The sequence below is a fragment of the Megalobrama amblycephala genome, linkage group LG1 (genome assembly GCF_018812025.1).
Source record: "Megalobrama amblycephala isolate DHTTF-2021 linkage group LG1, ASM1881202v1, whole genome shotgun sequence".
NCBI classification, from domain to species: Eukaryota; Metazoa; Chordata; class Actinopteri; order Cypriniformes; family Xenocyprididae; genus Megalobrama; species Megalobrama amblycephala.
This window is the reverse complement of record NC_063044.1, coordinates 38181743-38208282: the sequence shown is the minus strand read 5'-3', so window position 1 is coordinate 38208282 and position 26540 is coordinate 38181743. Positions and strand designations below refer to the sequence as shown.

General features: G+C 36.9%; 1 protein-coding gene across 3 annotated transcripts in view; it reads right to left on the bottom strand.

The window, feature by feature from the left end:
- The window catches only part of s1pr2 (sphingosine-1-phosphate receptor 2), a 51481-nt gene that overhangs the window by 9311 nt on the left and 15630 nt on the right, over window positions 1-26540 (bottom strand). The window contains exons 1-2 of one of the 3 annotated variants that reach the window (XM_048191492.1): window positions 20569-21147; window positions 20022-20116 (exon numbers count right to left, since the gene is read on the bottom strand). The exons of 1 other annotated variant lie outside the window; for it this stretch is intronic. The gene's annotated coding sequence lies outside the window, so the exon portion shown is untranslated. Of the gene's footprint in view, window positions 1-20021; window positions 20117-20568; window positions 21148-26540 lie in introns of those variants that run through there. One more of the 3 variants, XM_048191484.1, reaches the window with a different exon arrangement.

Sequence of the window (26540 nt, the reverse complement as noted above, 5' to 3'; positions counted from 1 at the left end):
TCCCACAACGCACCTGTTGCCTAACTTCGGTTGGACACCAGTTGCCTCTTTCTCCAGAAAGATCTTACATCTTTGCAGCTTGCACAAACCGTCAGCAACCACACACACTTGGAAAAAACAAAACACCTAACTGACACTTCAGTTTGCCATCACATACATGTTAAATCAGCCTTATAATCATCATAGAAGTGTGTTTACATGCTGTTTGTTGGTATATTTTTTCACACTTATGCAACCTATTTTAGTCCAGCTTGAGTGTTGGCCTGACTGCGGCCTGCAGTGAATAGAGCAAAGTTCTTCTGCTGCGCTAATGATGCTGTTGCGCTCTGTAAAGTGCTTTAAGTACTGACAAGCTACTGATTGCACATCCTGTACCTGTCGTGATAAGTTTCACCATCCACATGACCACATTTTTCACCTCCACCACATCTGCACCATTACCTAGAGCTTATTCTTAGGGAATTAACACATCATGTTAATGCAAAGCACATTAAACCGCAAATTATACAAACGGTTTGGAGGAGACCTTTACCAGAACGGCAGTTACTATACACTCAAAAATGTTCTTTCAGGTTTGAATGCAATGCAGAGAGACTGTAATATTAGTAATATCAAAATACAATCAGTTCATAGCACATGATCATTAAACTGATTATACCTTGCCCTGGAGAGCTGAACAATTACGTCATACATAATTGTATTGATTTGCTGGCTGGCTCCATAATATCAGATGTAAAAGGGTAAAGCAAGAGCACTTACAGATGGGTGGGAGGAAATGGGGGAGGAAAATTCCATCTGTTTTGCTAAGCCAAAAGAGTTATGAGTCAAAGCCAGTCAATGCAGTGAAGGTGATACAACACAGAGTCCCAAGACCACAAAGCCCTATTCAACACACTCCCATTCCACCCTGCTAATGACCCAGGTCTGACATGTACTTTACAGTCGGCCACTTCCATGGCTGGAAAAATATGTCTTTTAAAAGTATTTATATGCCAGTTTATAAAACAAACTGTTCTGGTTATCGCATGTGCTGGTTAACCTTGCTGAGGTAGTTTGTTACATACTTACTAGGGCCCTATGAAGTCTGTTTTATTTTTTCCCAAATTCCATTAGATTTTTTTTTACAAATTCCATTTTTTCCGTTGTAATTTTTCTGGATTCCATTTATTTATTTATTTATTTAATTAATTTTTTGGACTCGATTTTAATGGTTAAATTAAATTTTAATAATCAAAAAGAATGTCTAATTAATTGAATTCTTAAAAACAACAAATTTATTAATTAAAATTTTTTTTTTTTATCATTTTTGTTTTTTCAGAAAATCTGTTACATATTTAAATTTTTCTGGCAATCAAAAGAATGGACAACATTAATTTAATTTATCTTTTAATCATGAAATTAAACTTTTTAATCAAACAAAGTGCTGCACAACAGAGCTTTACTGTTGAAATTAAAACATGGAAGAAAAATATAGTTTTAATAATTTATTATTATTATTAGTGTTAGAATTATTATTACATTGAAACGTATCTAAATTCTACTGTACAACAGTAATATGTTTCTGTCAAGTTAAATCAAACTTTTATTTTGATGGGTTGCCAAGAGCTTTGAGTTTCTGTGTGTTTATGGTATGATGACAGATTTTCTCAAATAAAGCAATAAAATGCTGATGAAGTGATGAAGTGACTTTTGAAAATTAATTTTGTGTGTTCATGTCCTCATAGTGAGGCGACAGAGGATGAAAACACAGCGAGCGTCACACGTACTTCAGTGTGTGTGTGTGTGTGTGTGTGTGTGTGTGTGTGTGTGTGTGTGTGTGTTTATGTGAGGTAAATGAAACTGGCTTCTGAGACATTCATTTCAGAGAAACACAGACATGCAGGATTCATATTTAAATAGTCTTTTTGCAATTTAATATTCACAGACACTAGTCTATATCACAATTTAATTTAAGTGTACTGGCTTGCTTTTTATTCATTCATCAAAAATTTGACAAATTCTGTGACATTCCACTTTATATAGTAAATTCCGTTTTTATGAATGGATTCCGTGATTCCGTCCACATTTCCTGCATCGCGGAAATCATAGGGCCCTACATATTTGCCCACCGAGGCACTGTCTAAACTGCCGTTTTGCTTTGTTATAGAAATAAAAACCATTTAGTTCAGTTGGCCATTGGACGCTACAGTTATAAACTGAAAATTATAAACTGCTCTGCTCCATACAGCATGAGCTGCAGAGTTGCAGCAGGAGTCAGATTTCACTTATCATGTGAAGAGTAAGGAGAGATGACTGACAAGACGATGGCGAAGGATTTGGTGCGCAACAGATCATGAGAGTCATTGACAAATATCTTAGCTTGTAAAATGTTTGGTCAGTACTGCCACTCCCTATAAACAAAGTACACGTGATAGTGAATTCAAAGGCGAAAGTGAAAAGTGAGAGCACATTCAATACCCCCACATTTAGACAGCAGCTCCCTAATGCCTGCATATTATAGACCTAAACATAGAGTACACGTGATCACGAATGCGAAAGTGAGTATGCTTTCAAAATATACACCTCCTTTCAGTCGCGCATGTGCAATATTCTATAGGTTCTGTACTGCTAGTAGTCAGAGATTGTATATAATGGGGAGATAAGAGGGTCTGTATCTCTTACAATTGGAGAAAGCGTAACGGCTAACTTAATCACGTGTGGCACCTCTCAGCCTATCGTGTAATGGCGGTGACGTCAGTCGCAACTTTCCCTAGTCTACCTTCTCTTAAAAAATACATTTTTATCAAGCTAAAATCTACATATAGTTCCCAAAGAAAGTATTGTTTAGTGTAAAACATGTTGAATATTAGCAAACAGGCTGTCCATTAATTAAATGATTAGCTATTTCCCCACAAAAGCTGTTTAATCAGCATAGTGAAGCCTCTCATCCATTGACATCCATTCAAAAAACAGCCTCCGGTCTCCCTCCCTGCGTACCGCGGGGGGCGGAGCGTTAGCTTTAGCCATTACGCTTTTTTGGCTAAAGGTTGCAGGCTTGCCTTCCAGTGGCTTTGGCTAGTGGTAGTTCACCTGTTTCAGTCAATGCAGTCTGAGCCGGAAAGAGAATTGATTAGTTCTTTTCGTGAGTCTTTCGGGTTTTTGAGTCGTTCCTTAATCACGTGACAGACCCATACGCTAACCCAATGTCATTTAATTTATGTCATTATGTTCTTTTTGAAAAATCTTCTTATACATATATTAGACCAATATGTCAAGTCTGCCTAGGAAAGGCAATTATTATACCAGCAAACTTAAAATTGGAGTGAAAATGAACAAACTAGGCTATAAATACTTTGTATTGTAGGCTTGGATTATTATATTATTATATAGCCTAGTGTTTATAGACAGTCAAAAAGACAAATTAATCAATATTTTATTTATAACAGGGTTTTATTTATTTATAAAATAATAACACACCACAGATCCTCAAGAAACAGTAACAAAAACATAGTAACAGAAATGTCAGAAATATAGTATGGGTCTGTCACGTGATTAAGGAACGACGCAAAACCCGAAAGACTCATGAAAAGAACTAATCAATTCTCTTTCCGGCTCAGACTGCATTGGTTTAGCGTATGGTAGGGCTGGGCGATATATCGCATGCGATTGTCACGCGTATTCGTCAGTAAAGCCGGTTCCCTGATTACCAGACAGACAGAGCCGTAGTTCACTGACAAGCTACGCAATATCGCGTTCATTATCGAAGGCGATTCATCTGCGATAATGAACGCGCTATTGCGTAGCTTGTAAGTGAACTATGGTTCTGTCTATTAAATGCCGCTCCATTTGAAAGCAGGTGATGGCGATTTAGCGGTAATCAGGGAACCGGCTTTACTGACGAAATGCGCGTGACAAACGCATGCGATATATCGCCCAGCCCTAGCGTATGGGTCTGTCACATGATTTAGGAATGACTTAAACCCGAAGACTTGTCAGACAAGAGGTGAGGTGAGCTTATCACAAACTGAAGACCCAGGTAAAGAATGAATTAATCTTTTCTGTATCTTATAGCATTGTAGTGTTGTATTGTTTGTAATGTGATCAACGTTTGCGTAAGTAGTAGATGTGTTGGGGAAGTAACACGTAACATTTTAATCACATTTTGCTAAAATGAACGAAATGACTTGAAAAAAGATTTGTTCATTTTGCTGAACGAGACTCAAAAGTCAGAGTCGGTAAAATGATCCGAACTTCCCATCACTAAGAGATAGAGAGAGCGTAAGAGAGTATGCGCTTTCAGGACACAATAAAAGTATTCTGTGGCAAAAATCATGACAATAATTTGTTGTTTTCATTCTATTGTTTACTATATTTATTTGCTTGGTCGGTGTTGTTGTGGGTTTTGGTTCTTTTGCGGTTGTAGACTGTAGGACCTATTGAGATAACTGAAATCATTTGGTGAAGCGATATGGAACTGTAATGCAGTCAAGACCTGCTAGAACTACTTTAGCCGTAAGATTTTTCAAAAAAAAAAAAAAGTTTCTTATGCTCACCAAGGCTGCATTTATTTGATCAAAAATACTGTAAAAAAGCTGTGAAAATTTACCATAACTGTTTTCTATGTTAATATATTTTAAAATGTAATTTATTCCTGTGATCAAAGCTGAATTTTCAGCATCATTACTCCAGTCTTCAGTGTCACATGATCGTTCAGAAATCAATCTAATATGATGATTTGCTGCACAAGAAACATTTATTATCATTATCAATGTTGAAATTATTATCAATTTTGGGTGCACTGCTTCATATTTTTACCTCCATATAATTGCACAGCTGTCAATGCATGTTGGAGTGTTTCAAACTGAGGCACAAGTAAAAAAAATTATGCAATGTGGTAACCAGACCTGCATTGTCAGAACATTCCTTTATAAGCCATACAAATGTGTTTAAAGTACACTGTTTGCTGGCTGAACAAAGGTTGTGGGTGACATCCACTTCTATCAGAGAAAACCACTGTGTAATGTCTTTAGATCGCATACAGTCCTATAATAATACCACCGCAACTCGCTGAGCTGCATCTGACACTTCATGCAGCCTCATTCTCACGAGTCAAGACATGTGGGCAGGCTGAAGCAAGCCTTAACACAAATGCACGACCATCCTTGCGCACTGATGCCACCGCTTTGCAACAAAGCCTGAGGCCTCCTCTAACTGTTTCACAGAGCGTCTCTCCATCACAACCATGCATCGATCAGCCGTGCAGAAACGGCAACATTCCTAGAAATGAATTGTATTTTAAAATTATTAGCGTCAGCGTTGTCGAAACGAGACAGTACCACAATTCTGAGAGACAGACTGTGATGTAACATATTGGCCTGAAACCAAAGCATAGATGTTAGTAATGACAATGCATGAGACTCTTTGTAGAGCAGGGGTAAGTTTTAGATACCACATCTTAGGGGTTAAATGAATCATAGTTGGTCATTGATTCAGGCACCATGGTTCGGCACACATGTGATTCACGGATTAAGGGCTAGTATGCTAGTAATTAGTGTATTTGTTCTTATATTTTTACAGATTGTTCACTTGCCTTTAATAATGTTTGAACTTTATTAGTTAGGCTAGCAGTTTTTGCTGTGGTATTGAAGTTAATATATGGAAAGCAAAGTTACATTTGCCCCCTCCCAACTAACCCCCCAAATATTAATAAAAATTTTCTTGTTGATCTGGAAAAATGATCCGATCCGTGACTCAAAATGTAATATGATCAGAACCATGAGTTTTGCGATCCGTTGAACCACTTCCACATATGATGATCCCCTTTAAAGGAACTTGCATAAGCAATAAGCTATACATTTTCATGCATAAAGTAAACTGATCGTTTTGTTGTTGTTGTTGTTTTTTTAAGTTATTTTCAAATTAATAATAATAATAATATTTATTGGATTTTATATTGCGACTGTACTTGCACCAAAGTATTCAAATATAATTTGAAAAATATTTACTATGTATTAGTTGAGAGTGTTTCATAACAACTAAATATCTGAATTTTAACATTACTTTTACAGTTCTGTTAAAAGCATGCATTTAGAGGAACATTTTTTCAATAAAAATACTCTTTGTTTGTATACCATTTTTCACAATATCTTTTTCTAAAGCCTTTTTTTTTTTCAGATTAAGATACATTGTAAGCAAGAATCTACACTTCTAGGAAGTTTGGAAAACAGGCAAATATATAACAACATGAAGATTTTTTTTCAAAATTAAAATATTAAATCTAAATAATTTATTTAATAATTTATTAATTATTATAAATTAATAATAATCTTTAGAAAACAGACTGAACTAATTTTTTTTTCCCCCTCCTGAAATTTAGGGAGATCCCTGACCACCTAGTGGAATAATAATTAAAAAAAAAAAGCAAAAGCAAAAGCTTTTGTGTGTGTGTGTGCAAAGTCTGAGGAAAGTTTTAGGGAGTCTGTTCTCTATCTGGAGAGATTTTACTCTCATGACTCATCTATAAACTAAAGTACAAAATATCTGTCCTTAGCAGCAGACAACAGCCTCCCTTGAAATGATTTCCACTCTTATCTCCAGGACATGGATACGAGACTTTAGATAATACAAAAGCTAGAGGGCAGATCTCAAACATCTCAGAAACAAAACAAAATGACACCATTATCTGTTTCTCATCTGTACCATCAAACATATAGACATAGACAACACTTCAGTATAGACGTACACAAAGCTATTATGTCTCAAGAAGACTACAAGACACCCCAAATATTCATCAATATTTACACGTTATGTTGAGAAGCAGTATCTATAGTAGCATGCTAGGAAAAACAACAACTCTGAGATTTAACCACAGATAGCTAAGCTTCAGCTGCAATACACTCTAAAATGTTTTCAAAAAGTGGCAAAAATCTTTGAACAGCTCCCAAGTGCAGTGCTTCGCAATGGAGCGGATACGGGTGATTTGAGATGGTCTGCCATATCTCACGTACAAGTACTCTGAGATGCACTTTTATAGACATTTTATGAAAAAACAAAGCAAAAAAAGTTGCTTAAGTATGTAACATACCAAATAAATCCCAGCACACTGTTTGTACAAGTTCTGATGCAACTGTACAAGGCTGTTGTTATTTCACCATTCACAGCAGCTCTAGAGCTGAAATAGCATCCTAAGGGAATAATAATTTCTCTTTTTCTGTCATTTTTAGATGTGTATAATGAAAGACTTCATAGAAAAGGGATTGTGGAATAATACAAGTCAGACTTGAACTCGGGTCACTGCATTAGCATCACTGGTCAATATGGCTGACCAGGGCCACTTTCTAACAAAAGATAATTTAAGTGCATTTTTGGATTTCTGAAGAAAATGTCAGTATAGTATTGTGCGCGTTCGCAATGTTGAGGTGATGTGGGTAGTTGCTATGTGGCATCTGAGGTGTGTTTCTAATTTGTTTGCTAGAGTGTTCTGGGTGTTTACTGGCCCCCAAGCCAAAAAGTCTCTATTAGGGATGCAAGATAAATCGCAATCAACATGAAAACACGCTTACACTGATTTGGTTTAGTGCGATTATGAAATTGCAAAAACTGCGGTTATTTTTTATGTGCAGATTATCAATGAATCACAGCTCTGTGATCAGTAGTAAATGCTGCTCCATCTGAAAGCACTGCGAGTTTGAGTCGCATTTGAAAAAACATGCGTCAAACATCTTTCCAAGCATGAGAAGCATGTATGAACCTCTTGTCCAACAAAAGACAACATTTAATAAAATGTCTGTTCTCTAAACTCACTTCATAACATCAGTTGAGCTTTTGAAAACACCCTGCTGTGAGATGATGTGGTTTCTCACACAGAATAAGACACACAACATATTATTTCACAGTATTCTATACAGTTATAAAGGCTATGTGTCGATTAGCATTGCATTATAAATATACTTTATTATCATGAAAATACCTGAGAAGGCTTGAAGAACTCAGATAAACCATATATCGTCATAGTCGTGCATTTATTAGTCATGTTTATTCAAAGCATTTCAATCTTTTGTTTATTCAGCTACAGTAATAGTATGATGCCCATAGGGATTTCCTGGAATGACATGTGTTATATTGCACTTCTGTGGGGCGTATTTGGAGTTTCTGTGTGAGAGCGCCCTCTGGCTTTCAGATGGAGCAGCATTTACTACTGATCACAGAGCTGTGCTTCACTGAGAAGCTGCGCATAAAAACAAAAAAAAATACAATTTGCTGCCTTTGCTTGCAGCTCTAGCCCTAGGTGAAATTGTATGACCCAAATCTAAACCTGACCATTAAGTCTGCCTTACCCAATCCCTAAACATATAAAAACAATATCTTACGATTGATACAATATCTTACGATTTCACCTTCTCATGAGAGTGTGTTGGATGTTCTGGTCTATAGATATGGGTTGGCCCACGTTTATTTCAGTTTTGATGTGAACGCTTAGTAGTGTATAAGTAAAACTGCATTGCCCTTTTAAATATACTCCATTTGATGGTGTGCAGGAACGTAAGCACTCGACACATGCGCGCTAGAAAGTTTCATCCCCGTCTCCGCTATTTCGCGCCAAAAATTGTGGGTAACTCGCTCACACAAGCGTTTGTGCATCTATTGTTGTTGCCATCTCTAATAGTTTGCTGATGTTGTTGTTTTTTTGTTTAATTTGTTTCTTTTCCGACTGAGAAACAACTAGCTGAGGCAGTGCTTCTTGACAACCTAATTAGCGCAAAATGATTTCAAGCGCATGCACGGGATGAGCGTACTAAGTTTGTATGGTTAAAAAAAGGTCTGTGTGCAAACACTACACACAGAAATTTGTCATGTGCATATAAATATAAACCATATACACTAGGCTTAAGTTTATTATTATTATTATTATTACACTAGGCAAAAAAAATCAACTGATCACTTAGCTATGTAAAGCTGCACAATTCGCAGTTTCATTCATTTTCATAGTTACACACTGAATTTTAATATAGGGTTAGGAGATTCATTAAAATCGCTATTTTTAATAAAAGTATTAATTAAATAAAAGTATAAGCAACAGAAATAGTGATACTTGGATGAAGAGTACGCACCATTAATTAGTCTCTCATTTCAATAGACAATCTCTACCCCTGAAGAACAACCTGATATTAATCTACATGTCTTTACTTCTCTCAATTAATTCCACTAATTAGGCCTTTGTTTTGATTTTATGTAAAGCCCAGGCACCCTTTCATGGCCAGGAGGCAGTGGCAGGGTGCCACACAGAGTGTTCTGCTATAGTAATCCAGCGGGATTTGGAAAATCGGGTATACGTTTGCCCTCAGCAGCACGGGGGAGGGGAGAAAGCAGGCGTGAGAGAGAGAACTGCTATTCTACTCAGCTAACATTTAGCCGCATTATTTCCTCTCAGAACATTAGTCAATATTGTGTGGCTTAAGTCTATTCTTCACTTCTCAGTGTCTTTTCCTCCCCTGCGAGGCATACATAAACAAAAGACCATTACAACTTATGGCTCATGGTTTATATTTGTCATCTGCACTTCTTAGCATGTGGGCGAAAGGCGGCAGGAAACGAAGAGCTGTGTAAAAAGAAACATAGTGGAGTGGAGAAACCCACTGCCTCACATTCTGGACAGTGGGGATAGTGCTGGACTATGTATATTTTTTACAATTTAAAATAACTGTTTTCGCATTTAATACATTTTAAAATGAAATTTATTCCTGTGATCAAAGCTGAATTTTCAGCACTCTTCAGTGTCACATGATCATTCAGAAATCATTCTAATATGACGATTTGATGCTCAAGAAACATTTATTATTATGATCATTGCTGAAAACAGTTGTTTATTATTTGTGGAAATGGTCATTTTTTCAGGATTCTTTGATGAATAAAAAGTAAGAATAAAAATTATGGTTTTCTATTTTAATATACTTTAAAATATAATTTATTCCTGTGATCAAATCTGAATTACTCCAGTCTTCAGTGTCACATGATCTTTCAGAAATCATTCTAATATGATGATTTGATACTCAGTTATTATCAATGTTGCTTAATATTTTTTTGGAACCTGTGATACTTTTTTCAGGATTCATTGATGAATAAAAGGTTGAAAAGAACAGCATTTATTCAAAATATAAATCTTTTCTAACAATATAAATCTTTACTATCACTTTTTATCAATTTAACACATCCATGCTGAATAAAAGTATTAATTTCTTTCAAAAAAAGAAAGAAAAAAAATTACTGACCCCAAACTTTTGAACGGTAGTGTATATTGTTACAAAATATTTCTATTTAATATAATAAATGCTAATATTTTTTAACTTTTTATTCATCAAAGAATCCTAAAAAATAATCATAGGTTATAAAACAAATATTAAGCAGCACAACTGTTTCCAACATTGATTATAAATCATCATATTACAATGTTTTCTGAAGGATCATGTGACACTGAAGACTGGAATAATGATGCTGAAAATTCAGCTTTGATCACAGGAATAAATTATATTTTAAACTATATTAAAATAGAAAACCATTATTTTAAATTGTAATAATATTTCACAATATTATTGTTTTTCTGTATTTATTGTGAAATAAATGCAGCCTTAATGAGCATAAGAGACTTTGTTCAAAAACATCAAAAATAGCAATGTTTGACTGATAGTATTGAGATATCAAATAGCCCAGCTCTTGTTGTCGGGTTTCATGCTTTGGTGGTGTGATGAGAATGTTGAAGTGTGTTGAGGTAGTACCCTGAGCTATTTACAGGTTCTTTCTTATCAATTCATGTCAGTCACAGGCTCTTCACTTTTGTGATTCTGATTCAGATTCATGATGGACTCTTTGATGGACTCCTGCCACCCCCAACCCCCTACGGTTTAATGTCTGCTACATGATCAAAGGAACTTTCCACAAGAGGGTGATTAAAAACATCAGGAAGGATTAATTTAGAACCACAGCCATGGTCACGCCGTCTCTAGTGCTCATTAGATAATGAGCTAATGCAATTTTACTGCATTATTTAATCTACCAAAGAACCTACTGCTGGATTAGGCATGTCTAGACCTTCAAAGTCAAGGCTGAGAAGTCCACACATCAGCAGAGCACACGAAGGCCACATAATAGAGTAAATAATAACTAACATTTGCTGAATTACCAAACGTCAACCATAAAATAAATAACGAGAACCGTCAAACTAAAAGCACTGATAAGAGGTTTAACGCTGCAGCAGGCCGACAATCTGAGAGTTAAATCTAAACCACAGAAGATCAAGTTTCACACATTCGGTTTTTCTCACACTTTTCTGCTGTTGTCTCCACATAGGAAGTATCCTTTAATGAAAGGTCCTAGAACAGAAATCGCGCTTGCTTTGTTCTACAGCCCTGCTCCTGTTCCCCCATAACGCAAACCCCACCCATGCTCATATTCTTCTGCTTTATCATGGGATATCTGTGTCCCATGTGAGTGTGTGCGTGTGCACAGACGAAACACTGACAGATCTTCACGACAACATTGTACTATTGTGCAAATGTGACCCGTATGCGTCAGTTGTGTATAGGACAGTTGAGGGGGTGATGATGATATAGAGTATATGCGTGTGGGTGAGTGTCTGGGGGGTTGTGGGTGTGAATGAAAGAGGGGAGACTCCACAAAGGAAACAGGCACCCACAAGGATGAACAAAGCAGTCTTGATTGCCTTTTGTGATACGATGCTGCATTTTGGTCTGGTACCTTTCATCCAACAATGATAGACGGTATAACAAACAGGGTGGGGGAGAACTAAAAATGTTAAAAAAGTGCCCAAGCTATAACAGATGCAGAGAAAGACTGCATATTCGTGTTTAGATTCAAATACTCTTCGTATTAAATGGCGATAAACAAAGTTTTGGCTACGTCTCAAAAATGCACAATGATCTTCCATTTTTCCCAGACCCTCCTGACATATTAGATCATGTCTCTTTGGGACAATAAAGACTAGATTGCCTCAGAGACTGTCTGTCATGGTTAAAATGAAAGTTTTACTTCCCCTCCTGCATCTTATAAGCTTCTACACAGTCAAAGAAACAATAGCACACTTCGCTCTTTGTCAGAAGCATCAATCAAACCGAAAGCGTCTTTGATTTTTGAACCATGAAGATTTTGAATGCAACTTCAAAAAACTATGATCATCTATTGAATTTTATATGATAACATAAATTATGATATATAAAATGTATAATATGTATATATCTAAAATGAAGTTGCATGATTATCATACAGTCAAACCAAAATTTATTTAGACATTTCATTCATTAATACAGTTTATTCACTATAGTTTAAAAAAAAAAAAAATAGTAAAAAGATATGACAAGATCTCAGAGTTAAACTGTCAGAAAACTGTTATCTTAATTATGTCAGATAACACTTAAGCAAAACATGGTCAGGTCAAAGTGTCTGAATAATTTTTGGTTCTAAAATTCACTGTATGGGTGGGTATAATATGTCACAGTTTACTTTATTTTGCTATCCTCACATAAATCAACTATTGTGTCCTGCACCCACTAGTAAAAATATATCAAAAATGTCTGAATAACAGACCTTTATACATAAATATATACTGTTTCCTTTATATTTTAAGAAGCAGGGATCATCATATTTGCTGGTCTTTCCATGGCATCAAAAAGCTTGAAATCCTCTGTACTATCTTGCATTTACATTATGCACTAAGTACTTTATTTATGTCTTTTCTTGCTTGGGGCACCTAGCGAGTCTGGACTGCCACTAGTGCCCTCAAAAACAACTGGTGCATAATGCCCTTTGTCATTTGATTTCCCATTGGGTGTGGTCTAGTTATCGATCCAAAGCAGATCAAATTCAACAGGCTAATCATTGCTGGATATGTTACAGGGGGAAGTCAGAAATCATATCATGTGGGCCTTTAACTGTATTACTGGCACAGCAAACCATGAATCTAATGTTTTTTCTGTAATATTGAGTTTCAGGAGCCAGGCTTTGACATGTCTGCACATTTGTGTTTTGTTTTGTATCAGCACACATAAGTCTTATCGGTGACCCGTGCGTTCGCCACGGGTCACTTCAGAAGACATTCGTAAAGAGACTCCTCTCATCGTCGAGGGAGACAAGACGAGACCAGACCTACAGATTACACAATATCAACGCTTTATTTGACTGTTTAAGAGAAGTGAGACCATCCTCCCCCCCATAGAAAATGTCTGAAATCATCTAAATTTTCATCTAAAGGTTTACCGCAAGTTATGCAAGAATTTCAACGGTTTCAGTAAAAGGACAAGATGAAGTTTTGCAACATCTGTCTCAACAAATGATTGCAAAAAACAAAAAAAAACAAAAAACAAGTAACTGCAGTAACGTCCCACCAGAGAGCACAGAGCCAGGCTATTCTCATGCTAAAAGCCCCCATGTGGGCAGGATCCATGTCTTTCTGCCTCTCATGGACATTCATGACTTTGCGTTAGCATGAGGATGGGTCTGATCCTATCACAGATGCCACAACTGAAAGAACAGGTTTGATGGACAAAGCCCCCCCTCCACAATTTAATCTGCCGAGCTCTAGCGAGCAATCCGGCTCTTCATTCCAACGGGGCTTCCTCGGTGGGCTTCTTCCAGGTGCACAAACAAAAGCAGCCAGGGTAACAATATGAGGGGGAGGGTGCGCGGGTCTGGCATGCCGTTATCTCTTTCAGTACCTGCTGGAAACTTAATGCAGTTGGACGTACTGGTGCCCGGTAAATGTTTGAAAACCACACTGTGACCACATCACTACATATCCAGCGCTTTATGGAGTACTTCAAGCCACAAATCGTTCAGAAATGTTTTACGGCTCACCGACACAAAAATGATCTCCAAACCTCTTCGTGGCCAGTAAAACTGTTAACAATATCATAGCACAAGAGAGTGCCAGATTTAGAGGAAATGATGCTGCTGCAAGCTTTCTTTAGTTTTGAAAGCTGCAACATCATTTCAGCACACAGGTTCTCACGGGTTTTTCATTCGGTTTTGCACTGAGCGACACGTCGACACTGTACTAAGATATACAATTTACTCAATACAAAAAATGTACTTAAAAGCTCACAATGAAAATTCGGATAGCATTTACTTGAGTCTTTCCAAACCTGTACGACACAAAAGTGAAACACACAAAAAGTTTTTTTTTTTTTTTTTTTTTTTTTTTTTTTTTTTGATGTGGTTTGGTTCCCAATGTTCTTCAAAACATGTTCTTTTGCCTTTCTCAGAAAATAGAAAGTCATACAGGTTTGAAACGACATGAGGATATATAACTTATGACTATTTTTTGGAGAACTATTCCTTTAAAATCAAAATGTAATATTAACACTTATAAGCCCAACAATATGCAAAATTAACATTACATGAACATAAATGTCTCATGAATTTTAATCATTTCATGCTCTCAGCAGCAAGTAATTCGCTGCGCAGAACACAATGTGGTTGACACAAATCATGCTTGTCCTCGTTGCAAGTTAACCAGTATTCATTCAAGCATAGGTCATAATTTCTTTTACAAAATGTGCTAAAGTTTGATTGGAGGAACAGCCTTTCACACCATTACAACAACAACAAAAAATGTATCCTCTCTTTTAGAAATTTCTGTTTATTTTGCAATTCCAACTACCCACAATTACACGATTAGTTGCATTTTTTTTTGTTTGCATTAGCATTTTTCCCCTGCAGTCTGCACTGCAACACTTTCGGGAACTAATCTGTGACCCATTTATATATCATGACCCACTAGTTGAGAACCACTGAAACATGTACAATATATTATTGCCCAAAATACACCTTTCTGTTGCTGTTCTGAAGTTAAGATCTGTGTACACCTGCATCATTGTTAAGCTAGATTTGCCGTTCTACTGTACACAGAAGATTAATATCAGTTAGGCGATGTTTTGCAAAATTAAACCCATAAATAGTGATTTTGCACAGATGCAAGACCAGATGCAAGACATGAATAGAAAGCGAGACCTTTAGAAGTCCTTCCATGACTCCAAAACTGTCCTAAAATGGACAAAGTCTTTTCCCCAACTGAAACGCTGCTTAGTAAATATTTAGAAAGTTTCCCCTGAGCCTTGTCTGCATGTGTCTGCGTGAGACAGACAGATTGGGCTAAGTAACTGTGGTGTATACAACATAAATTTATGATGTTTGTGATTGTCTTAACATTAAATATGTATGCTACCGTTTGTACATGCAGTATAAGAAAGTCCAAGTGATTGTGTGTGTGTATATTGGAGAAGGTTAGCAGCTCAAGCAAAGGCAAGTCATTGCAGCGACACTCCCAGTTCTTGGCACAAATGCTGCAAGCTCCATAACGCCGGCTGTGAGTTGTAACTTGCTCAGCAGCAGCCTCTAAAACAGAAGGCGTTTATTTTGTTCCAGCTGCCACACCCAGCAAAAGTGTTTTTCGGCTGAGGAAAGATGGCATGCTGCCTTATAACTGTGCAAGCTCTAAAGCTCTGGAAACCCCAGCCTCTATTAATATCACCAAATATATATTGATTAGCATGAAGAGATGCTGCCCCGGTTGACCAGACATGCATTGATCATTGAACGGCAACTATAATTCACCCTGAACAACCAAACATATTGGTTCATCAAAGATGACAGTCTATAATACCTTCCATTCATGTCTTTTGTTCTTAAAGGAGTACACCCAAAATTGTTTGAAGCGATTTTCTTAACCGCATATTGTTTCAAAAATAGAACATTAAAGTTGAATTTTTAGGTGATTAACCTAGCCACTCTTTTCAAAATATTGAAAGTGAATGAAAACTGTCAAGCTCCAAAATGACAAAAAAGAGCAGATGAGCCAATTTGTGAACGATTCGAAATGAATCTGTTCACAAAACCCAATGTTTCATTCATGAATTTAACTGAATGAGTTCTCAAATTAACTGACTTATTAAAAATTAATAATATCGCTGTGAGATCTAGTGGGACGCATTCAAATTCAGCACAGAATTCTCTGTTTTAAACCATACATATCGGATCAAACATCGCTGACATGGAAACCAGGAGAAACATTGTGCCATGAATGAACAAAAATAGAAGGCTTTTCAGTCCACAAATCACCAACATTCATCATGGATTTAATGTAGTAATGTTAACTGTAACCATGGTATTGTGGCAAAAATAGAACTTCGAAGCTATAAATACTATCCAATTTAAATGTTATTTTTATTAATATGTTAAAGGGTTAGTTCACCCAAAAATGAAAATAATGTCATTTATTACTCACCCTCATGCCGTTCCACACCCGTAAGACCTACGTTAATCTTCGGAAAACAAATTAAGATATTTTTGTTGAAATCCGATGGCTCCGTGAGGCCTGCATAGGGAGCAATGACACTTCCTCTCTCAAGATCCATTAATGTACTAAAAACATATTTAAATCAGTTAATGTGAGTACAGTGGTTCAATATTAATATTATAAAGCGACGAGAATATTTTTGGTGCACCAAAAAAAACTAAATAACGACTTATTTAGTGATGGCCGATTTCAAAACACTGCTTCATGAAGCTTCGGAGCATAATGAATCAGTGTATCGAATCATGATTCGGATCGCGTGTCAAACGGTAGAAATCACGTGACTTTGGCACTCTGAACTGCGGATTCGACACGCTGATTCATAACGCTCCAAATCTTCCTGAAGCAGTGTTTTGAAATCAGCCATCACTATATAAGTCTTTATTTTGTTTTTTTTGGCGCACCAAAAATATTCTCGCCACTTTATAATATTAATATTGAACCACTGTACTCACATGAACTGATTTAAATATGTTTTTAGTACATTAATGGATCTTGAGAGAGGAAATGTCATTGCTCCCTATGGAGGCCTCACAGAGCCATCGGATTTCAACAAAGATATCTTAATTTGTGTTCCGAAGATTAACGAAGGTCTTACGGGTGTAGAACGACATGAGGGTGAGTAAGAGAAATAAATGACAGAATTTTCATTTTTGGGTGAACTTTAATATTATTAGTTACTGCACTGCAAAATAATAGTAATTTTTTATTAAATTACCTTTATGATAACAAATTCCCCAACCCCCCCAGCACTACCAAATCAGGGGCCTCATTTATAAAATGTTCCTAAATTTTTAAAAACCATCCTAAATTTGATCTTACGATCATTTCTCAGATGTGCGTACGTGTGATTCATAGAATGAACGTACACACAGAAAACGAGCTCTCTTTCAGATGTGAAATCTATAAATCACAAACTTGATCTTGAACTTGCACGTAGCTGAATGGTTTCAGTTCTCCTTGTTGTAAACAACACCTAATTAATGTCATTTACATATAAAAGATCACCAGTCATCATCCAAATCCTTTCATTTAGAATGGCGAGCTGCAAGAATAGCTTAGATTCCCAAAAACCTGCAGTAATCTGACAAGGAAAAGTGCGTACGTCTGTTCAGTCGCTGAACACTTTTCCACATCAAAGACTGTTTTTATAAACACGAGCGTTGGCGTGGATTTAAGCGTACGCACACTGTAAGATCAAATCTGTGTGTACGCACACTATTTAAATGAGGCCCCAGGTGCTAGTGCCACCATCTGTAGAACTTAGAGGCACGGCTGCAACTGCTCTCAAATGTTAGTCCTAACTAACATCCCGCCCTGAAATGGGAAGAGAGAGATCGATGAGCAGTTAAGTGATTTCATTTTTGGGTGGACTATTGTTTTAAATGTTCTGCCTGACATGAGGGATTCAGTCTATCTCTGAGAAGGTTCTCTCAGGACGTGCTGCAAGTGCTCTGCGCTTGCTCTGCCAAAATGCTAAACGCAAAAGTCCTTGAGGAATTGCTCCGCCCACACAGTGACCTGGCCCCACCCGTAACCCCTCATGTGACCAAGCCCAAAAATCCCACACTTCCAGTTCCCACCACTGCCGCCTGCAACATTTATTTATCTTTCCGTTTGCTTAGATTTCCGTTTATTTATTCACTTTTTTTTTTTTTATTTAACTTCGCCTCTCATGCACAATCCCTCCACATGCACACATATGCGACCTGTGGGCACGCAGAGCCAAGTCACTGGGAACGAACCTCATTTTGAAACATGTGTTTCTGGGACAGAGTTGAAATGAAGGTCAGGGGAATTCAGAAGAAAGCGCCATCAAGTAACAATCAGACAGTCAGACATCTGCGATGCCATCATAATGAATAGTACCACTCATATCTGAAGGCACAGCCTTTGCTGCATCATGAAACTCTGAGTGGCTCAAACTAAGTTGGTGAGTCATAGTTATGCCTACATTGAATCCGTGCCCACAAAACTTCAGTGGAAAACTCAGCAGACTTCCAAGGAATTGGAACGCCTGTCATTAACAAAGCTCTTTTGCTATCTCTTTCACAAGCTAACAAATTTAAATGCATTCCGCGTACATTTCCTGCTAAATCCAAAATCCGAACGGAAAATGCAAAAAAAAAAAAAACCTCTGGAGTATCCATGTGGACCTGGTGTCAGAGTCTATTCAAGGCACAGTTTGTAATATTAAATAAAGACCACAGCTGAAGCCTCTCTCACGCAGACATGGGCTGAGAGTGTGAATGTAAGTGAAGACCGCCGGTGGTGGTCAGCTGAGACAGCGTGGCTGGTTTTGTTCTGGTTTAATGAAGCATGGCATCACATGATGCCAACGCGGACTACATGCTGCCCATATCAGCTCTGTCTACAGATCGGATCGCAGCATGATAAAAATCTGCTGGTTAGGCTACTACACCCCACCATCACCAGAATATAAGATCCCAAACAAGAATCTCCACATCCATCAACAGATCCAACACTTGATATTCCAATTTTCCCACTTTAGCAAAGCGGTTTCCATTTTAATAAGTGCTAGCTCTCCTTTAAAAAGCATGCAGAAATCCCCATGTGCATCTGCAAGCACTCTGCAAGGAGTCACAGAACAGACAAGATAATGCAATCAATAAAATTTTAAAGCTTTTAGAAGAACAACAACATGACCAAAAACACATTTCGCATCCACACTTGAGAATGATGGATAGACAACTCTCAAAGTGATAATCGGCATTTCCTCTCATATCAGCTTATCTTGTAGAGGGGAGGCATCGTGTACCACAAAAGCAGATTACAAAACATCTCTAACCCATCCCCTTTCCTTGTCCTGGACAGAATGTACATTCAGAGTCAGTACCTCAGAGAGGTGTTCGTGAATGATTAGTTTGGACTAATGGGATGGATGCGTTTCATAGCTTGACCTAAATTCAGACGCCAGCGCAATGGCTTTTCAATGTAGCTTTGGATTCCAGGGGAGACAAAAAATCTGGATATACAATAGAGCTGACCTACATCTGTACAATTGTCTAGTTTCATAGTAAAACACAGCATGCAAAAAAAAAAAAAAAAAAAAAAAAAAAAAAAACTTAAAGGGATAGCCTACCAAAAAGTTAGTCAAAATCTGAATCCTTTTTGGTTCTTCTGTGCAATACAAAAACTAAGTATTTTAAAATACTAAAAAATATTTATTTAAGTATTTTACTGATTTTTACTAGCAAGCTTCGTTAAAAAAAATGCAACGGATTCTTGAATGTCTTGCAACTAATCATTATGCAAGTCTGAATGTGTGTAAGCATGAATGACATTTGAAATCAAACAAAGATTTTCAACCAACTTTGAAAATTAAAATTGTTATCGAGAATCAGGTATCAGATGGTATCAGGTATCACTTTCACTGTATGGAAAAAAATTAATGCAATGAAACTTGTGTTTCACAGATGAAAGGAAGTCACGGGTTTACAACATCATAAAGATGAGTAAATGATGACAGAATCTATCCATTTAAAACTCTATCACGAATTGAGTAAAAATCACGTTAGAGTGAATAAATAATGAGAGAATTGGCATTTTAGGGTGGACTATCCCTTTAAGAGACAGACAGAGCACTTAGTCCAGCGGCATAATGCCATAATAGAGTCTTTTGTCTTATTAATACGAGCTTTAAGAACAATGCCATCCTTACGGTGACGGATGGACGAATCCCCACGCAATATCGCAAAGCTCCTTGCGTGTATTGAGCTCAGCAAGAGCCCGTTCCTGTTGACAAACGAAGAGCTGCTGCAATACACATGAAGTCTGGATGAGCAGGTCAATGTTTAACTGCATGCATGTTACACATTACATCAGTGATCAAACATTTACGGATACTTTCTCATAACTGATGCAAAGCACGGATGCATGGCACACTTTATATTTAAACTGACACTAGTTAAATTTGCATGTGTCGAAAGCTTGGATAAGACTCTCTCACACATTTCATTATCAGATCGAGCGAGAAAGATCAGCGCATGAGGTGAAGGTGATAGAAACGTGTCTGTGTTGACAAATAAGCACATCACAAGTTACTGTTAATTTTCAGACATCTTTGCATAAGGATGGTCGTTACATTAAAATACAGAGGTCTATCGCACTGATACGAAAATGAATGAAGACATAAAACTATTGGAAGTACACTAACGAACATTTGACTCTATAGAGAGATATCGTTAACGTTAGTTACAGAAACTCACCCCATGTGCGGTGTCCGGCAGAGAGATGCTTTTAATCTTCATTTACAAAGTTTACATGAAATTCCGTAATTCCTTGATCGAGTAGCCTATTCAAGGATCCGTTTGGGAGAGAGCCCAAAAAAATACAAATGATTTGATAGAAGTCAAAACTTCTTCGTAGTCATTGCTAGTCTAGTCATTAGTACAACCATGGTTAAGATAAACGTCAAAAAGCAAGAAAAATACTCTTGAGTTTGCGTTAAGGTCTCTAGGACGCGTCAGTTACTGCTGTGTTTTCCGTTTAATAAAAACAATCTTTAATTCCACGCGCTGGTCGCCCGAACAACAGCCTCGCTATCTGTGAGCGGCGACGTAATACACATACACGCGCGCACGCACGCACGCGCTCGCTCGCTCGCTCACTCGCACGAGCTCAGCAACTCTGTGGAAGAGCGTAGGACGTTTGGGTAATGATTTTTACCCCCCTAATTTGCCTGTTCACGAAAGCACATGTATTACAAAAACATATATAATTGCAAAGATGCATTCTCCACTCGATGAAAATGTTAAGGATCAAAAGTCACATTTATAGTAGTATTTTAGTTTCTAAGTCCCCAGGGTAGAAATGAGGTCCAGATGTTTTTTTTTTTTTAGTCTTTTTTTTTTTGGGTTCCACCTCCTCACTTCCTTTCCACTGAGTTGTTGAGAGTTTTTAGTCATAGTTTTTCACATTTTATTTGTTCCTTAGTTTCACAGAGGCATGTATCTAATTGATTTTCACTTTAAGTATGGCCTAAAAAGATGTTTTAAGCTACAAAGTAGACACTTTTACATAATAAACATGAATGTTTTAATTATATGGAGAGATCTGGTGGTAAAGTGTCAAGTGAAGTGGATTGCTATTGATTGGATTGCTATCTGTTAGGCTATGCATCATTTTTCTCTTCCATAACTGTGGATTGTGGGACTCCCAAACTTCTGAATGCTGATGTTTATATATTCGCACTTGGCAAACCTTGAGGTGGATTGAGAATGTTTTGAGGCAAGAATTTTCACAAACTTTGTATTAAACTCATCCTGTTTCAGTGACCTACTATACCACCCTAATATCGAAATCGTGGTCATGTGGTCAGGGGAAAATTTGACATCTGCTCACACATGTGTTAACCACCTTTGCTGAGTCACTAGAATACGCTCAACGGTTTATTTTTCTTCTTCTTTTTCTATCGTCATTGATGTATGTGTTGATATCTGCCAGTATAATTTTTTTTTTTTTTGTCTTGATGAACACGTTTCGCCTCAGGTGTGTGCCGTTTGGTCTAGGCTTGTTTGGTGTATCGTGTTCACACAGGGAGGGCAGGTATGAATCATGAGAGATTTGCTTCATTGAACACTGGGCTACATTTAAATTCAAGCTTTCTGGTATCAAGAACCTATTAATAAAAGACAGTCCCATCTTAATAAGGACCATGTGCTTAATTTCATCCTGTTGAGCAGATAAGCTCCCTCAAGCATGCATGGAAATCAGTGTGTCATCATGAATAACGACACATCCACCTCAAAGTCATTCCTGTTTCAGTTTAAGCAGCATTGTGTGAGGTGATTTCACCGTTTTGAGATGTAAATAGTCAAATAATAAATTCACGCCCATCTACAACAGTCCGTATTGATTCAGAGGTTTTGCTGCCTTATCCTTTGACAAACAGATTGCATCTCAGAAAAGTCAGAGAGACTCCGGTTTGAACTCTACACTTCTGTCAGCTCGGAGGAGGGGTCAGGGACCCTGACCTCATTTCCTGTGGTGACTTCACAAACCGTGCATTGTGTGTGAGAATGTGACAGGGCTCCTGGGACTCCTCCACATCTGGCAGCTGTTTTGACCACCCCCATCCTTTCCACCACCACCAGGAAGATCTATGTATGTTCCTGGTACTCACCTCAGGAACTCCCCCAAAATAACTCCACTGGCTTGAACTTCGTTTTTACGCCGTTATGCCTCACACATGCTCTGGATTTGGTCTGCCACAGTCTGGTTTTCACCATCAGGTTTTACCAGAAGAAGTTCCGTTTTGATGTGGTTTATGGCAACGTCTTTTGCGAGTGCCTCACCCTTTAGAGGACAGACGTTAGTGGTCATTATGAGTTCCTCTTACCAAACGAGAACAAGTTCGTTATTCTGAATCATTTTCATTGCTATTTTCCCATCAGTATTTCAGGTATTATCTAGGGAACACTTCTTATTTCGTTTTTTGTGAAATGCCACATTTGTGTCACTGTCTTTCTCACTTGACACATGTGTTCTTGGTAGGTGCTCTGAGAGGATGATGCTAATTTTAGACTGTCTTATGTGGGCAAATTCATTACAGGCTTCCTGTTTAAAGTTTGAATACGAAAGGCGCATATCCTCTGACATTTAATAGTTGATTCTTAGAATCTCAGTATTAAGATGTAGAATATTATTATTATTTTTAAAGGAATTTTAAATGATTTGATGCAAACTACCACTAAATATAATGATGGGGGACCCCCTTCCTAAAATATTATTATTTATTATGTTATATTTTGCTTGTATTTTGTCATTGTACAGATTTTATTGATGAAATATAGATAGTGTGTGTGTGTGTATATATATATATATATATAATATATATATATATATATATATATATATATATATGGCAGCAGCTATTTACACTAAGTAAAAATAGCAATATATTCTATTCACACTAAGTCACAATATCAACATTTTCTTAGTGATCATTCTATTTACACCATGTTAAAGTATCTGTTCTTTGCAATAAAAGTAAATAGTAATTAGATGCTATCTATACTTTATATTGGCAGATACTATTTGCACCTCAGTATTTTTGTACATTAACAGGATGCTATAATAATTTCATAGAGTGTAAATGATTATATTTATTAAAATTATTAAATAGATGCTGCCTTATTGGGAGAATAAAATCCCTCATTACACATTCCCCTAACCCTACCCAATAAACACTTTTAGTATTATTAAACACTCCTTCGCAGTTTATTTCCACTTTTAGAACATTATTTTCATTTTTACTGAAAATAAATGCGAGCTTGGCAAAAGGCGGATTCGAACCTTTGTTGATTGCATTGCGGCACTGAAGACGTTGCGTCTTTCTTTAAACTTGAGTGGCCCAACCAGACATTGGTGGGCGGAGCTAGTGTAAATAGCGTTTGCAAACAAGGGACGCTATTTGCCACTTAGTGTAAATAGACATATATATGTGTGTGTGTATATATATATATATATATATATATATAATTTTTTTTTTTTTTTTTTTTTTTTTGATTCTGATTCAATATTTGATTCTGATTGGTCAATCAATTGCAACTATAAAAGCCACTATACTTTATAATTGACCGTCGTGCCTACTAATTAGCTTCGCTGTGTTAGTATCTTGTATCTCATATGTGCTCTCTTGCCACATTATAAAATAATTTCAACTCAAATCAATGTTTCAAGTCCATTTATGTATCTACTGTATATTGTTGTAACTGTATAAGTGGGTAATGTACAGTCAGCCATTAATTATTGCAAAATGAATATCTGGTATCAATATTGTGCTGATCAGTTATCACTGTAAACAGAAGTAAAACAGAATACATATATATATATACATACAGTCAGAGACCTTTAAAAGAAAAAAGAATTTGTGAAATACAGAACTATGCTCACATTTCATTTCCTCTATTTAATTGAGTGGGAACATCTCCAGCATTTGCGGACTGGCATATACTCTTCCTCTTTTTCCATCTTCATCACAGACCATTTATATTTTCAGAACATCTGTAGATTCTCTTTCTGTCATGTGATCTTGTGATCTGCAGTCCTGTGATCCAGTGAGTCTGATGTCTTATGATGAGTCTACAGTCACACTCACTGATTTGTTCATTTTGCATGGCATTGCATGGTTTGTTTGTTTGAGAGAATACTGTGATGTCCTGTCAACTTTGCTGTGGCAATGTCAAAAGTGCAGAAAAAGCCACAATGTTTACACTTTTTTTTTTTTTCATAAATCTGTCTTTGTTTTTGCTTATTGTGGCCTGTTGCACAACATGAAAGCGCTGTGTGCAAGTAGTACATATTTATATCAGCTCCCAGATTAAAGGATTAGTCCACTTTTAAATAAACTTTCCCTGATAATTTACTCACCCCCATGTCATCCAAGATGTTCATGTCTTTCTTTCTTCAGTCGAAAAGAAATGAAGGTTTTTGATGAAAACATTCCAGGATTATTCTCCTTATAGTGGACTTCAATGGACTCCAAACGGTTGAAGGTCAAAATGACAGTTTCAGTGCAGCTTCAAAGGGCTTTAAACGATACCAGACGAGGAATAAGGGTCTTATCTAGGGAAACGATCGGTCATTTTCTAAAAAATACAACTGTATATGCTTTATAAATACAAATATAAAAATCTCATCTCATCTCATCTCATCTCAATGTCAATCTCATCAAATCTCTTTATAAAAACAAGAGCTTCCACCATTCCGCCTTCTGCATTCTTCAGAAAGCTTAAGCTGTATGTCCTACGCTTTCCCTATTCTACTTACAGAAAAACAGAACTGGTGCCGCGTTCGTTCCGTAAGTTGAATAGGGAAGGTGTAGGACATACAGTGTAAGCTTTTTGAAGAATACATAATTTCTTTTCGACTGAAGAAAGAAAGACATGAACATCTTGGATGACATGGGGGTGAGTAAATTATCAGGAAAATTTTATTTGAAGGTGAACTAATCCTTTAACATTTTAGAGTATTTGCGTGCAAAACTCTAAACTTCTTTTCCAACATATCTTATCATAGCATTGACCTTATAGTTGTTTCTTTATGTTAAACTTGCATAGGAGAAAGTATTTAAATTAAATGATTATAAATAGCATCCTTAAAGGGCTAGTTCAGCCAAAAATGAAAATTCCGTCATTAATTACTCACCCTCATATCATTCCAAACCTGTAAGATTTTCATTCATCTTTGGAAAACAAATGACGCACATCAGAGATTAATATTTTGTAAATAAAGTGGTTAAAAAAACAGTGGAGTCCTATGGATTACTTTAATTATGTCTTTACTATACCTTTCTAGGACTTGAAAGTGGTAGTTGCATAGGCTGTCAATGGAGAGAAAAAAAAGCTCTCAGATTTCATCAAAAAGATCTTCATTTGTGTTCTGAAGATGAACGAAAGTCTTATAGTTTTGGAACAGCATGAGGCTAGAGTAATTTTCATTTTTGGGTGAACTAATCCTTTAACCAAAATAATCATGAAAGGCTAATAAACTATTTCTAGCTAAAATGAAGTGAATCCCAGTAAGAAAATGCTTAAGCCAGCACTTGCCTTTCAAGGCCACAAAATGTATCATGGTTGTATCCAACAGACTTTGTGGACAAATAACCACCATTTTGAATTGTAAAGTATTTTACACAAAAACATTCTTTGGTGAGGTGTCTGTTCTTCCACTTCTTCCCCTTCAGACGTTACTGGAAAAGTAAACAATGGCACCTGGAGTCAAGATGGCTGATCTCTTCTTCCTCCTAATCATCCATTAGTGGCTTAAGTGTCAGTCGCGCCACATGTCTAACAGAGCTCACGGGTTGAAATCCCTCACGCCCCCCTTCACTCATACCTTTTATCACCTGCTCATTTTCCTTTTTATAAGACCAGCTTTGTTTTTTGTGGAGCGGCACTTAGACCATTTAATGGTTTTGCACAGCTGCATTCATGACGTTTTCCAGATTGTTTGTCTATGGGAGAATGAACAAACTCATCTAGCAGGTGATGCCTCTTCTTTATCAACATTTCACCATGCTGTTTTCATTCAGATTTCAGTGACTGCATCCAAACCATTGTATAAGACAATCATTGGTTCAATCTCTCCTCACAGGGATGTAGGCGTCTTTACTATATTTTATAGACTTGGTTCCCATGCTCCAAAATGTGTGCTGTTTTGTTTGTGTGCGCAAGTA